The sequence below is a fragment of the Mauremys reevesii genome, linkage group 27 (genome assembly GCF_016161935.1).
Source record: "Mauremys reevesii isolate NIE-2019 linkage group 27, ASM1616193v1, whole genome shotgun sequence".
Taxonomy (NCBI): Eukaryota; Metazoa; Chordata; order Testudines; family Geoemydidae; genus Mauremys; species Mauremys reevesii.
In genome coordinates, this window is record NC_052649.1 from 7,865,403 (window position 1) to 7,879,190 (window position 13,788).

A 13,788-nucleotide genomic window follows, 5' to 3' on the forward strand; every position below is an offset into this window, starting at 1 on the left:
CACGCCCCGAACCTCGGCCCCAGGGCTCTGCCCTGAGCCCCGAATGGAACTGGAGTGGGTGCAGGGTGTGGGGCCTGCACAGCAGCCAGGCGCCCCATGGGAGGCCAGACACGTTTGGCACCAGCTGGTGGTGGCCTGGGTCCCATGGGGAGGCCTGAGCCTGGGGGGAAAGGCCACCAAACGGGGGGCAGAGGGAGTGGGGGGGTGCACCGAGGCTCCTCCTAACCGTCCTCGCTGTCCCCTCCTTGTAACCCCCCCTCACCCTCTCAGCAGCCCCCCGACCCCAGCCCGCAGTGCGGGGGTCCCTGAGAGGGGACGGAGGCTGCAGCTCTAAGATATTCTGGGCCTGGAAATCCCCCCACTGCACCCGGGCAACCTAATTAGTTGCAATTAGCTCCCGCACGGCTCTTGTATCCTGGGCATGGGGGGAAGCTGCCCCCTAGCCCTGTGGGGCTGGCCCAGGAGGGGGCACCCGCCAGCCCCGCTCCCTGCCCTGGTTCAGCGCCCCTGCCCCCCCATGGGACCCCCAGTCCCCAGCTCCCCCCACTGGCACTCACGGAAGTACTTCAGGGTCTCCTCAATCTGCTGGGGCGTCAGGGGGGTGGGCGCCTCGGGGGGCAGCAGGGGCGTGTGCAGCCAGTCGTCGTGTTCGTAGCCGAAGAGCGTGTCGGCCCGCAGGGTGTAGTGGGGCAGCTGCTCCCCCAGCAGGCTGATGATCTCCACCTCGGGGACGTTGCCACAGCTACACAGGTCTGGGGGGAGAGGAACGGGGGGCAGTGAGGTGGGGAGGGGGCCTGGGCTAGGAGGAGAGACAGCTGTGGGGCAGATTGAGGGGCACTGGCAGGGCTGTGGGGTTCAGGGAGCCCAGGACTGGGATAGCAGGCGGTGTGGGTCGGGATTGGGAAGCACTGGCAGATCTGTGGGGTTGGGGGTTCCCAGGGCTGGGCTAGCAGGGGCTGTGCATCAGGAGTGAGGGGCATCAGCAGAGCAGTGTTGGGGGGGTACCCGGGGCTGGGCTAGCAGGGGCTGCGGGTTAGGAGTGAGGGGCACCAGCAGAGCTGCAGGGGGGTACCCGGGGCTGGGCTGGCAGGGGCTGCGGGGCAGGAGTGAGGGGCACCGGCAGAGCTGCGGGGGGGTGGGGGAGGAACCCGGGGCTGGGCTAGCGGGGGCTACGGGTCGGGAGTGAGGGGCACCGGCAGAGCTGCAGGGGGGTACTTGGGGCTGGGCTAGCAGGGGCTGCGGGTCGGGAGTGAGGGGCACCAGCAGAGCTGCGGTGGGGGAGGTACCCGGGGCTGGGCTAGCTGGGGCTGCAGGTCGGGAGTGTGGGGCACCAGCAGAGCTGCCGGGGGGGGAGGTACCCGGGGCTGGGCTAGCAGGGGCTGCAGGTCGGGAGAGAGGGGCACCGGCAGAGCTGCAGGGGGGGGTACCCGGGGCTGGGCTAGCAGGGGCTGCGGGGCGGGAGTGAGAGGCACCAGCAGAGCTGCGGGGAGGGGTACCCGGGGCTGGGCTAGCAGGGGCTGCGGGTCGGGAGTGAGGGGCACCGGCAGAGCTGCGGTGGGGGAGGTACCCAGGGCTGGGCTAGCAGGGGCTGCGGGTCGGGAGTGAGGGGCACCGGCAGGCTGCAGGTCGGGAGTGAGGGGCACTGGCAGAGCTGCGGGGGGGGGGGTACCCGGGGCTGGGCTAGCAGGGGCTGCAGGTCGGGAGTGAGGGGCACCGGCAGAGCTGCGGGGGGGTGGTACCCGGGGCTGGGCTAGCAGGGGCTGCGGGTCGGGAGTGAGGGGCACCGGCAGAGCTGCAGGGGGGGGTACCCGGGGCTGCACAGAGAGTTGAGGTGACGTCCCCAGGTGCCAGAGGGAGCCGTTGACCCCTCCGGGAGCAGAGCCCAGGTCACTGTGATTAACCATTTACATTCCGGCAGCAGCCAGAGGCCCCGGCACCGCTCAGAGAGCCCAACCGTCCGCGTTCGGGACCCACGAGAGCCTCCCACCGGGCGTCTCTTCGCTCGGGTCCCCCCTCCGGGGCTGGTTCCCCCGCGTCACTGTCGGTGTCATTCAGGGATTTCTGCTGTTTCCTCTCAGCCCCTGACTCAGCCCACATGGGGCCTCTTGACACGCTGGGAGCAACAACCTCCAGTTCCTGCCCGGGGCGAGACCGGCGCCCGCGACCCCCAGTGGGGACAGACCCCCTGCAGCATCCCCCCCCGCCCCGAGCCAGCCGGTCCCCCGTCCTCGGGGCAGATGGAGCCGGTGCCCCCTAGTGGGGACAGACCCTGTGCCACACACACACCCCCCGCCCCGAGCCAGCCGGTCCCCCGTCCTCGGGGCAGATTGGAGCCGGTACCCCCTCGATGGCCCGGCTGCCCTGAGTCCCTCTGGCTTCTGCCTTTCTTTGGCTGTGGGTGCCCAGGACGAGCGGCCCCTGGAGGCAGGGCACGGAGGCTCCCGGGTCCCCACGTTCCCCTGTCACAGCCCTGCCCACCCCCCCCAGGCTCCACGGGAAAGGTCCTGCCGCCACCTGCTGGCCACGGCCCCGGCAGAGGAGAAAATCTCCAAGGAGAAGTGTGGGGGGGGGACAGGACAGCAGCCTGGCAGGCCCTGGGCACGCTCTGGGGTCACCTGCCCCGGACGCCCATCTCCCTGACAGGCTGCTGGGCCTGCGCTGGCAGCAGGGGCTGGCCGGTGGCGCTCGGGTCCTTCCCGTGCGGCGCGCTGGACGGGATCCCCCCCAGCAGTAGCCCCAGTGCCCTGGAGGGGGGGGTCCCAGCCCCTCCATCCCCTGCTGTGAACTCTGCAGCCCTCAGACCCCCCCATAGCCCAGCCCGGCTCCCCGTGTGGTCACCCCAGTGCCCCCAGGTCCCAGCTGGACCCACCGGTGATGGTGGTGGCATCGTGGTATCTGCCCCCAGCCGATCCCTTCGGCCCCTGGCCGGCATGGTGCAGGGAGGCTGCTGGGGAGTCCCAGCTGGGCTGGGAGTGGCGGGCGGGCGGGCTCTGGCCTGAGGGTGTCTCACGTGGGCCCGAGGCGTCCAGTTTGACTGGCGTTACGGGGGGCACCCAGCTGCCATGTGGGGAGCGCGGCACCACCCTGCTTCAGGAAGCTGCGACGGGGCCCGGCCGTCTCCGTCCCACACCTAGGGAGAAAGAGTTGGGCGTTAGGGGGAGCCATGGGGGACAGGCAGCAGAACCCACGTCCTGGCCACACGTGTCTCTGTGTTGCTCCCACAGCCCTGGCAACCCCCCGTGCCCAGTCGGGCAGCATCGGGCCAGCCGGCTGGAAACCCACGAGCCGGGCGTGCCCCAGGGGTGACGCCCCCGTCAGAGCCAGGGCCCAGGGCTCCTGCACACCCTGGAAACAGGCTCTGGGCACGGCCGCCTTCCCCGCCCGGGGCCCCTGGCCCAAGGGTCCCACTGGGACTGGTGGAGGCTGAGAGTGGGGCAGCCCGGGGGGATCAGAGACGGTTTCATCCGGAGGTGAGGGGAGATGGGGGGGTGGGGAGGGGGCCCCCATGGCAGTTAGAGCAGCAGTGATGAGATGAATTGGCCACCAGAGGGCGCCGGGGGCTGCAGGCTCAGTGAGGGAGGGGGCCGAGCAGGTGGGTTTGAAGAGCCGGAGCGAGGGGCCCAGTTAGATACCAGGGTGCGGCCTGCGTGTCGCCTTGGTAACCCCCAGCCCGCAGCCCCCTGCTAGCCCAGCCCTGGACCCCCCCAGCCCTGCCAATGCCCCTCACTCCCGACCCGCAGCCCCCTGCTAGCCCAGCCCTGGACCCCCCCAGCCCTGCCAATGCCCCTCACTCCCGACCCGCAGCCCCTGCTAGCCCAGCCCTGGACCCCCCCCAGCCCTGCCGGTGCCCCTCACTCCCGACCCGCAGCCCCTGCTAGCCCAGCCCTGGACCCCCCAGCTCTGCCGGTGCCCCTCACTCCCGACCCGCAGCCCCCTGCTAGCTCAGCCTGGGCTCCCCCCAGCCCTGCCAGTGCCCCTCACTCCCGACCCGCAGCCCCTGCTAGCCCAGCCTGGGCTCCCCCCAGCCCTGCCAGTGCCCCTCACTCCCAACCTGCAGCCCCATTGCTCTCCCAGCCCTACGCTCTCCCCTCACACCCTACAGGGGGTCGCAGCCCTGCAGAAACCTCTCATTTCTGATCCCCATGCAAGTGTTCCCATTCTTGTTCATCCCAATAACCGTTGGTGTTTTTTCACCCCATCACCTCCTGGAGGGTGGATCTCTCCAAGGCGCCCTGCCGCCCCACATCGGCTGCAGAGCTGGGGGGGCAACCGGGCCATGACCCTCACCTGACCACTTTCTGGCCAGGTCACACCTGAGCCGCGCTGCGACCCCATGTGCCAGGTCACAATGCCAGTCCCCTGGGCCAGGGGGGGTCAGGCTGCTGGTGGGGGAGGGGAGCTGAGTGGGGAAGAGGAGGTTTAGGGGGCAAATCTGTCCCCCCCCTTTCAATGATGCTCTGCAGCTCCTGCACCTAGATACACACAGCAGCACTGAAAAGCAGCCACCTCTGGGGTGGGGCGGAGCAGCCAGGCAGGGCCACACTGCACGGGGAGGGGGGAACTCTATTGCTTATCCATCGACAAACTCATCCCCGCAGGGATGGACCCTCCTCATTATCCCCAGGATACAGACAGGGAAACTGAGGCACGGCCTGGGGCCAGGACGTGTGGCAGAGCCAGGACAACAGGTCCTGGACTCACACCACACCTCAGGTCTCAGCTGAAAGCCCATCTCGCAGGATCCAGGGAGGCCATGTGCAGCCATACAGCTGCCTAGGAGGCCCCGAAGGGGTTAAATTAACCCTCACGGTTATTCAAATCGTTAAACCCCCTCAGCCCAGAGCCTAGCAACAGAGCCAGGAACGCAGGGCCCAGGGCTCGGGCAGGACGTGCTTTGCCTGCTGCCCTGGGTTATTATTTAACTCTGGGAAGGGGCGGGGTTGGGGGGGGGGGTGTCACTGGGATTCTGCTGCCTGGAGCCAGCTGGGGCTGGGTTGCTGGAGCTGAGAATATCTGACTCCAAACACAAACCCCTCCAGGGGGGCGTTGGGAGGGGAGCAGTCAGGGGGGTGGGGGGTGAATCTCAATTTGCATTAAACTCTCTCAGTGTAATCAGAAGCCTGATAACCCCCTACCCAGGGTCCTGAGAGACAGGGCTGATTCTCCTGGTACAGCCACATAGATCTGCAGAGACACCGAGTAAGGACAGAGCCCAGCGCCTCATACAGGATGTTTGTAAAACACGTCTTGTATCCACCCCCTGGGTTGTTCAGCATAGAGGGTAACAGCCTACTACTGCTGCCCAGACAATGGCGCTGGCCCCTTTGGTGCCAGAGGACTCTGGTTCAACACTGCGGCACCCTACGCGGGGCGGGAGGCTGCTGCTAACCCAGGGATCCCAGCCTGGGCCGCCTGCTATCTCCCAGCCCAGCACACAGGCGACTTCCCAGATGAACAACGGTTCCCTCCCCATCAAAGCACTAGACCTGAGACAGCATCCAGAGCTACCCCACGGCCTGCCCCTCACGGGCGTTAACGGGACCCTTTCTCCTCCCCCCGCCCCAGTGCACGTCAGGAGCGTCCCGGGCACAAGGTGTCTGATGGGCCCTGCAGAGACGCTGGGCTCCGGGACCCAAGGGGCAGCAGTGCAGGCTCCAAACCCCCTTCCCAGGATGCTGCATGAGCTGGGATTTGTCTCGCCCTGGTGGGCAGGGCAGGGGGGTTGGTTCTGCAGGGACCGGAAGGAGCCTGGGATTTGCAGCTGCAGTTTTGTGTTTCTCACCAGCTTCATTTGCCGGGTCAAGCCTGGTCTGGCCTTCCCCACTCAGGCTCTGAAATGCCCCGAGGGGGCCAGATCCCCGGGGAGGCCCCGTGTGCTGCCCTCAGGCATCCCTCTCCCAGGAGAGGCCTGATTTCCACACAGGGAAACTGAGGCAGAGAGAGGCTGTCCCCCAGCCAGTCAGTGGTAGAACTGGGACTAGAACCCAGAAGGCCTGACTCCCCCACCCCCATTCCTACCCCTGGATGCTGCTCCTCTCCCAGAGCTGGGAACTGAACCCAGGAGCCCTGACTCCAGGCTCCCTCTTGCTCTACCCACTAGGCCAGGCTGCCTGAAGAAACGCTGACGCTCTCCCTGCATCCCACGGGCAGGACGGCTGTGACCAGCCAGGCCCCACCCTGGCGGGAGCAAAGTCCAGCCAGCTGCACTTTCCCTGGCAGTTCAGGATGGGCACCTGCCACATCACGTGGGGAGACACAGGGCCAAGACAGGGCGGCTCCCCCAACACACCGTCTGCGGCCACAAAGGGACCACGGGACGGGCAGTAAAACCACTCAGCCTCCCGCCCTCAAGGCTGCCCTGAAGGGAGCCACTGCCCGCCCTGGCACAGAGCCTGCCCCCCCTCCACCCATAGGGGCCAGGGCCCTTCCCAAGGCCCTGCAGCAGCTTCACCCACTTCTGGCCACCAAGGGGCCGGCAGCGCAGGACCTGTCGGGATGGGGGCGTCCTCCCGCCCAGGGAATCAGGGCCATGTCCTTCACAGCGCCCACATGGCCTGAGCAGCGACTGCCAGGGGAGGAGCCCCCCCCCCCCGCCCGCCTGTGGCAAGGAGGGAGGGGAGCGCAGGATGGCGAAGGGGGGCTGCTAATTTCAGTGTCGGGCCATCCCCTCCCCAGCCCCCATGCAGAAATCCTGCACAGAAGCCTAGTGGTTAGAGCAAGGCAGGGTGGGAGGCAGGACTCCTGGGTTCTAGTCACACTACTGGGAGGGGAGCAGGGGCTAGTGAGGGAGGGGGGCACCTTGGCGGCCAGGACTCCTGGGTTCCATTCCCAGCTCCACTGTGTGCCACTCTAAAGGCTCCTTCCCTTCTCCAGCCTTGGTTTCCCAGGCTGGGAGTGGGGCAGGGTCCGTCCTTCTGGGAGCCCTGCGGGCTCGAGCTGCTTCGGGATCCCCGATAGCTGGGGCTAGTGGGGGAGGGGCGGGAGCGATTCCTAGCCCCCCCTCCCCCCGGCCCTGCACCTGCTGACAGCACAGCGCGACGCCTGTGTGATCTGTCCCCGCCCCTGAGCACCGTGGTTCCAGGCAGGAGCAGCGACCAGCAGGTTACGGCAGGGGCGGCTCCCCGGGTGTAAAGCGTTTCCTCCTGTGGCACGTCCGCCCGCCCGGCGCAGCTGCTGGTGCGTTTGCCAAGCCCACGACTGCCGCGTAATAAACCGCCCGCTACTTCCCCCTGCGCCTTGTGACTGCCCTGACCTCCGCTCTCCTCACGGCTTCATCTTCCATTCCCGGGACGCTGGGACATCCCTGGCGGGCTCACAACCCAGCTGCCCTCTGGCGCGCCGCTGGGGGGCCGGGCACGCGCCCTGAGGAACCCGCAGCGGGGCCGCCGGAGCCCCCAATTTCAGCTCAGCCAGTGGCCCGAGAAGCCGGACTTGGCTTGGGGCCCAGGGGCTGGGGCCTGGCAGTGGATTCTGAAGGAGACACTGGGGTGGGGTTCTCGGGACAGGGCGATTTCTGGCGCCAGCAAACCCTGACTTGGATCCCTGTCCGACCCCTCAGATCCCAGCCCACGTCCGGGCTCCGCCGGGGTCTGCCGGCGGGACGGCTCTGGCACCAGAGCAGGCGTCTGAGCAGCGGGACGGGGAAGCTGGCTGGGGCGGGGGCTCCCGGCTCCTGCCTGCTCCAGGCTGCGGTTGCTCCCCTGGGCCTAGCTGGGTCCCCAGGGCTCCTGAGGAAGGACGTCCCGATGCTGAGGGGCAGCGAGGGACGGGACGGGAGCCCAGCCTGGGAGCTGGGAACTGGAGCACGACCCTGCCCTGGGCCAGGCCTCTTGGCCTCGCTGCCGCCAGGGCACCCGCCCCCCAGCCCTCACTGGGTCCACTCCCACCCCGGAGCCTTTGTGCCGTCTGCCGTGGGGCCCCATTGCTCCAGCCAGGCCGCGGTGTCACCGGGGCCCAGTGGCGGGTGGGGATGTGGCCGGGGGATGCTCCGCACACAGCGCCACCCGCCCGCTGCAGAGCTAGGCAGGAACCTCCTGCTTCCCCGGCACAGGGCCATGGGGGGCAGCCGCACGACGCCCCCTTGAGGGGCCCGGGGTGGGTGCAGGCTCAGGCAGTGCCCGCTTGGAGGGCAGGACTAACACTTGGGCCCAGGCGACCCCAGTGCTTCCCTGGGCTTAGGCCCCCAGGAGGAAGGAAACGCTGCAGGGACGGAGCATCACCCACCCGTCTACCTCCCCCCCCCCGATCCCTTTCTCTCTCCCAGGGGTGAGCGTGGAAGCCGCCTTCCCTCCCCGGTTTCCCGTGGGGACAGACCGTGCGGTTCAGAGGCCGGTGGCTCCGGGATCCCGCTGGCGGCACTGTCCTGGCTCTCCGGCAGGCCAGATCTGGAGGGGAAGCGGGTTCGTGAGTCAGCTCCTTGGCCTGGCTCCTGCAGACAGATGAACGCAGCCTGAGAACGGGACCCTGCTCTGATGCACCGACAGCAGCTCAAACCGAGCCCCGAGCCCTCCGCCACCTCGGCACAGCGGGTGCAACCCACAGGGGCTCCCGGGCATCTGGGGCCAAGCAGGGCACCTCTGCTGCTCCATCCCTCCCCTCCAGAGAGCAGCCTCCTCCCCAGGCCCAGCACGGCACGAGCCTGGGCCACAAGCTCTGCATGGGGCGTGTCCAGACCCACCACAGGGGGCACTCCAGGATCACGGGGGGCTCCCTGCCCTGGGCACTGAGCTGCCCCGCTGGCCCCAGGCACAATGGCCCGGCCTCAGGGATTGAACCTGGGTCTCTTGTGCAGCCCTCTCTGTACCACAGTCCACTTCCAGCTCTGCCCCCCTCTTTCCTCCAGTGACTGCCGAGCCCCCGGCTAGCCCGGCCTGCCAAGCAGCCCTCACACGGGCATTTTCTTTGCCAGCCCGCGTGACTCACCGGCTCAGAGCCAACCACGCCCAGAACGAACATGCACAGAGCAGCCGGGGCAGGAGGGTGAACGCTGGCTGAGCGCCCAGGCCTGCGGGGAGGGGTCCCTTTTACTGGATACTTGTTTGGACAGAGGTTACAGCAGCCGGCCGGGGACTCCTGGGTTCTATCCATGGGTGAGAGAGGGGAGTGGTGTCTAATGGTTAGAGCAGGGGGGCTGGGCGGGGGAGGGAGAGCTCAGTGGTTTGAGCATTGGCCTGCTAAACCTAGGGTTGTGAGTTCAGTCCTTGAGGGGGCCACTTAAGGATTTGGGAATTGGTCCTGCTTTGAGCAGGGGGTTGGACTAGAACCTCCTGAGATCCCTTCCAACCCTGATATTCTATGATTCTATGACTCCTGGGTTCTGTTGTCACTTCAGGGACAGGAGTGGGGTCTGGTAATCAGAGCTGGGGGGCTGGGAGCCTGGACTCGTGGGTTCTACTCCCAGATGACACTGACTCACTGTATGACCTTGGCCAAGTCCCATTCCCTCTACCCTATCGACTGTCAAATGAGCCCGTGGCGCTGCCCGACCGGCTGGGGACTGTGAGGCTCCGTGTAAAGTGGTGTGTGAGTCCCTGGCGGTACCAGGCTAGAGACGGGCCCCCGGCGGGTACATAGGCCAGGGGCCCCAGACTATGGCACGTGTCCAGCAGGAGGCAGACAGAGCCTGGGGGGCATGTCTGACCCTAACGCCTCCCAGCCGCCCCTGCTGGGCTGGGACCGGCAGTGCTAGGAGGGGCGGTGACAGCCTGAGCCCCCGGGAAGGCCCCAGCAGCTGGGGGTGTCACCGGGAGGCCACGGGCTCCGCGCCGGCTGCCGTTTCAGAATGCGGCTGCTGGACTATTTATTCCCCGCAGCTGCTGCTGGAGCATGAGGCTCGCCCTGGGGGTGGGCCTGGGGCAGCCAGCTCGCAGCAATCCCAGGAGGGGTCTGGGCAGGAGATCCGGGGGCCGGGCTGGGCTCGCTGGGAGCCGCCAGCTCTGGGAGTTGGGGGGAAGGCGGGCGGCAGGTAGCCAGGAGCAGTGGGCATTGCTGAGAGGCAGCCAGGACAGGAGCAGAGCAGGGTGAGGAGACGGCAGGCCCCAGCTCGCCCGTCCCCCAAGCCAGACGCTGCCTCACTCCTGGTGATTGTACAGGTGGCTGGAGCCTGGGTGGGGCCGCAAGCGGCAGGTCCTGGCAGGCTGCAGCCGGCTCCACGCGCCAAGGAGAAGCACCGTCTCCCGGGAGCCCAGGGCAGGGCTGATGGGGCCAGGACAGCTGCAGATTGGTGGGACGCAGGAGCTGGGAGAGCCGCCCAGATGCCAGGAAGAGGCTCACACGGCTCACCAGGGACCCTCTCTAGCTGGTGAAGGGGCAGCACTGGCGGGAGGGGTCCCTGGGGAGTCTCATCCGGCCCTGCTCAGCTGGGAGGGTGGGAGCTGAGATGCTCCCGCTTGAGGCCCAGGGGGGACACTGGGCCTGGGGCTGCTGTTTGAAGCCAGGCAGCCCCTCTGCTCCTCCCTCCCGGACGTGGGAAACGGGCCGTTCCTAGAGACGCCCATCCAGAGCCTTGGCACGGACACCAGCGCACCCGGCTCACCGGGGGAATCTCAGGCCCAGGACAAGCTACACGCTCAGCTCCAGGCACGGCCACCTGCCCTGTGCGGAGAAGCCGACACCGGAGTCACATGACACCGCGCCCTGCCCCAGCCCCGGAGAGCTGGCACCGGTGCAGGGAGGGGGAGCAATGGACCCGGGGATCCCGAACATGCAGGCCAAGCAGGACCAGGAGCCGTAAAGGCTCGTCTAAGAGACCCTCATCTCCTTATCCACGAGGGGAGGGTGAACTCTGCTGGGACTGGTCCCTGGAGCCCCGGCCACTAACCCGCCCCCTCCCACCCATCCCAAGCTCATTCAGCAGCCACTGAGAGACATGCAGCGGGGAGGGCTGACCACCAGCGTACCCCCCAGGGCACCGCACGGGCCACCTACAGAACGTCACGCAGGGCAGGCCCAGCCATCACCTCCCATCTCCCCCCGGCACAGCTGGGAGGCACCAGGCCAAAGGGGAGATTTGGAACCTGCCTGGAAATGTACTTCCTGCAGCAGCTTATGGGGCTGTGGAGTGGGTGAAGCCAAAGCAGCCAGAGCTGGGGCATTTGCATGGGCAGGGCAGGGCAGCCCTGGCATCTGCATCCCTGCTGCGTGTCTGGGCAACGAACAATACCAGCTAACACTCACTAACCATAGCAGGGCAGTGCCCGGGGGCAGAGAAACCCAGACCCCAAACTTTTCTCGGCACTGGTTTCTCGCCACATTCCCCGAGTCCCCCGCTGAACATCATGTCCCATCCCTCCTGCTCCTACTCCCCCACCCCCACGTCTGCACTCTAAGCCAGATGCCTGCGCAGAGCGGCCCACGGTAAATATAACACAACCCTCACCCCTACACTGTGGGCTGGAGCACTGACGGATGAGCCAAGTGCTCGACTGTCCGAGGTTCGGCCCTGGGTCACTGCAAATTTGTCCGGAGACACTGAGGCAAGACTCCAGGATCCCCATGGCCAGGCAGGATGAGAATGGGCATTTGTGGTACCAGGAAGCCAAGTCTCAGACCGTCCCTGACCACACGCCACTCCCTGCCTAACCCTGAAAGCGGGCTGCACAAATCAACAATTTCTCCTGCAAAAAAAAATATTTTTTTTTTATTAAAAATGTTTCAACTAAATTTTCTGGGTTTTAACCCCCAAAAATTGAAACAGAACAAAAGTTTTCATCTCGCCTGGCGATTTTTGGTTTGGTTCCGATTTCAGATTCCTGGGGCAGGAGAAAAGCCCCTTCCTCACCTATTTCTTACTTTTTCCCAGTGGAAAAAAGTACAAAGAGAGAGAAAGGGGGAAGGGGACAAATATCTGAACATCAGGAACAGAAACAGAACAAAAATATTAATTAGAGATTAAACAAAAACTTTCATTTTGTTTCATTTCTGATTCCCCCTCCCCCCATTGAACCGTTTTTGCAAACCATTTTGATTGCAACAAAACTATTTTTCAACAGAAAAACCCAGACCTGTCCGCCCGCTCTTCTGATGGCCTCGAAACGGCTGATTGTCCACCTCTGCCTTCCTGGTTCCTCTCTGTCCTCGGCTCAGGCGTGGAACTGTATTGGGATGAGAGAGGCAGGTAGGACGAGGCTTGTGATGCGCTGAGGACTGATCACAGCCATGAGCGCCAAGATGCATCGACAAGGGGCGTTATCTCAGCCCGGCCCAGCGCAGGGGCATGTCGGGTTTTCATAGTTTCACAGCGTATGAGGCCAGGAGGGGCCATTAGATCCACTAGTCTGACCTGCACATCACAGGCCGTCAAGCGTCAGCCCGTTCCCCCTGCACTGAGCCCAGTAACTTGTGTCTGGCTAACGCCCCCCTCCGCCAGAGAGGCGCCAGTCTGGGGCTGCAGACCCCCGGAGATGGGGAACCCCCCATTGCCCTGGGGAGCTTGTTCCAGTGCTGGGTCATCCGCCCTGTTCAGAACATGAGCCTGTGGGGCCGGGATATGAGCCTGTGGGGCCCTGTGGGGCCCGGATATGAGCCTGTGGGGCCCTGTGGGGCCTGGATATTTGCTAGACCACCTGTGGCCTCTCTACAAACATGAGCTTTGTTTCAATTTGCCTGACTTCACCGTCCAGCCGCCGGTTCTGGCTCTGCCTTGTTCTGGATTCCAAAGCCCGCTGGTATCTGGTATTTTCTGCCCAGAAGGTATTTACACCATTCACCAGAGCGAGCAGAGTCACCCATCGGGCTGGGTCTGAGACGCTGAACAGCCAGAGGTCGATAGGTCTCTGTGGCCGACATTTCCTTCAGCCCTGGAATCCTTGTCTCCTTTCTCCACCTGCTCCACTTTGCCAGCACCCTTGGGAGCCCCAGCACCCTTGGGAGCCCCAGCACTGGGTGCAGGATCCCCTCCCTGCCCCACTCACTACTCCCCTAGGATCCTCCCCAGCCCCTTTGGCCACAGCTTCTCCTCCTGAGCCTCTTGTCTGGGGGGCCCGGGGGCTGCCCTGCCCCCCACGCACTCCAGCTCTGCTGGGTAAATCAGGGACCAGGCAAGACCCCCCCCCCATCAACAGCCCCCCAAAGGCCTCGGATCTCAGCCCCCAGCTCTGGGGCGCGTTCCGGGATCGCTCCCGCGCGGCTGTTCCTGCGCGCTGGGCCAGTCCAAGGGAGGTTCCGAGCCGATGGGACCCGGGCGCCTCTGGCGAGCCCGGCCGGCAATGCGGCGGCGCTGCTCAGGCGGAGCCCGGCCAAAGCTGCATCCCCGGCACAGCTCGTGTCCCGGCGCCAGCGGAGCGCGAAACCCGGTTAAATCCCCCCGGCTAATGCGCCGCCGGCGGGTCCCTGCAGGGCGCGGAACTTCCAGCGCCGGCCGGGACCCCCCGTCCCCCCCCGGTCCCGGCAACGCAGGGACCCGCGTCCCCTGGGCAGCCCAGACCCGCTTCTCCGACTCCGGGAGCAGGGCAGCCGGGGAGACCGGTCCCAGGGTCCGGTGCCCGGGGGCAGCCCGCAGCGGGGCTCGCGGGGGCTGCGGGGGGCTCGTGGGGGCTCGCAGGGGATGCAGCGGGCTCGTGGGGGGCTGCGGGGGCTGCGGGGGGCCAGTGGGGGGATCGCGGGGATGCAGCGGACCTCGTGGGGGCTGCAGCGGGGCTCGTGGGGGGGATCGCGGGGATGCAGCGGGGCTAGGCGGGGGCTGGGTCGGACTCACTGTCTCCTGCCGCGGGCCGGCCGGCGGCTCCGAGCTGCATTTAACTAGGAAGCAAATGAAAGTTACACATCACCCCCCCCCCCCATTGATCTGTT

General features: G+C 66.3%; 1 long non-coding RNA gene across 1 annotated transcript; it reads right to left on the bottom strand.

Annotated features, from left to right (window-relative positions):
• Window positions 1-2,938: 2,938 nt before the first annotated feature.
• LOC120392155 lies at window positions 2,939-13,788 on the bottom strand. The gene is made up of 4 exons (XR_005591606.1): window positions 13,694-13,788; window positions 12,003-12,092; window positions 8,314-8,428; window positions 2,939-3,130 (listed from the first exon to the last, which is right to left on the bottom strand). It is a non-coding gene; the product is annotated as an uncharacterized LOC120392155 (long non-coding RNA).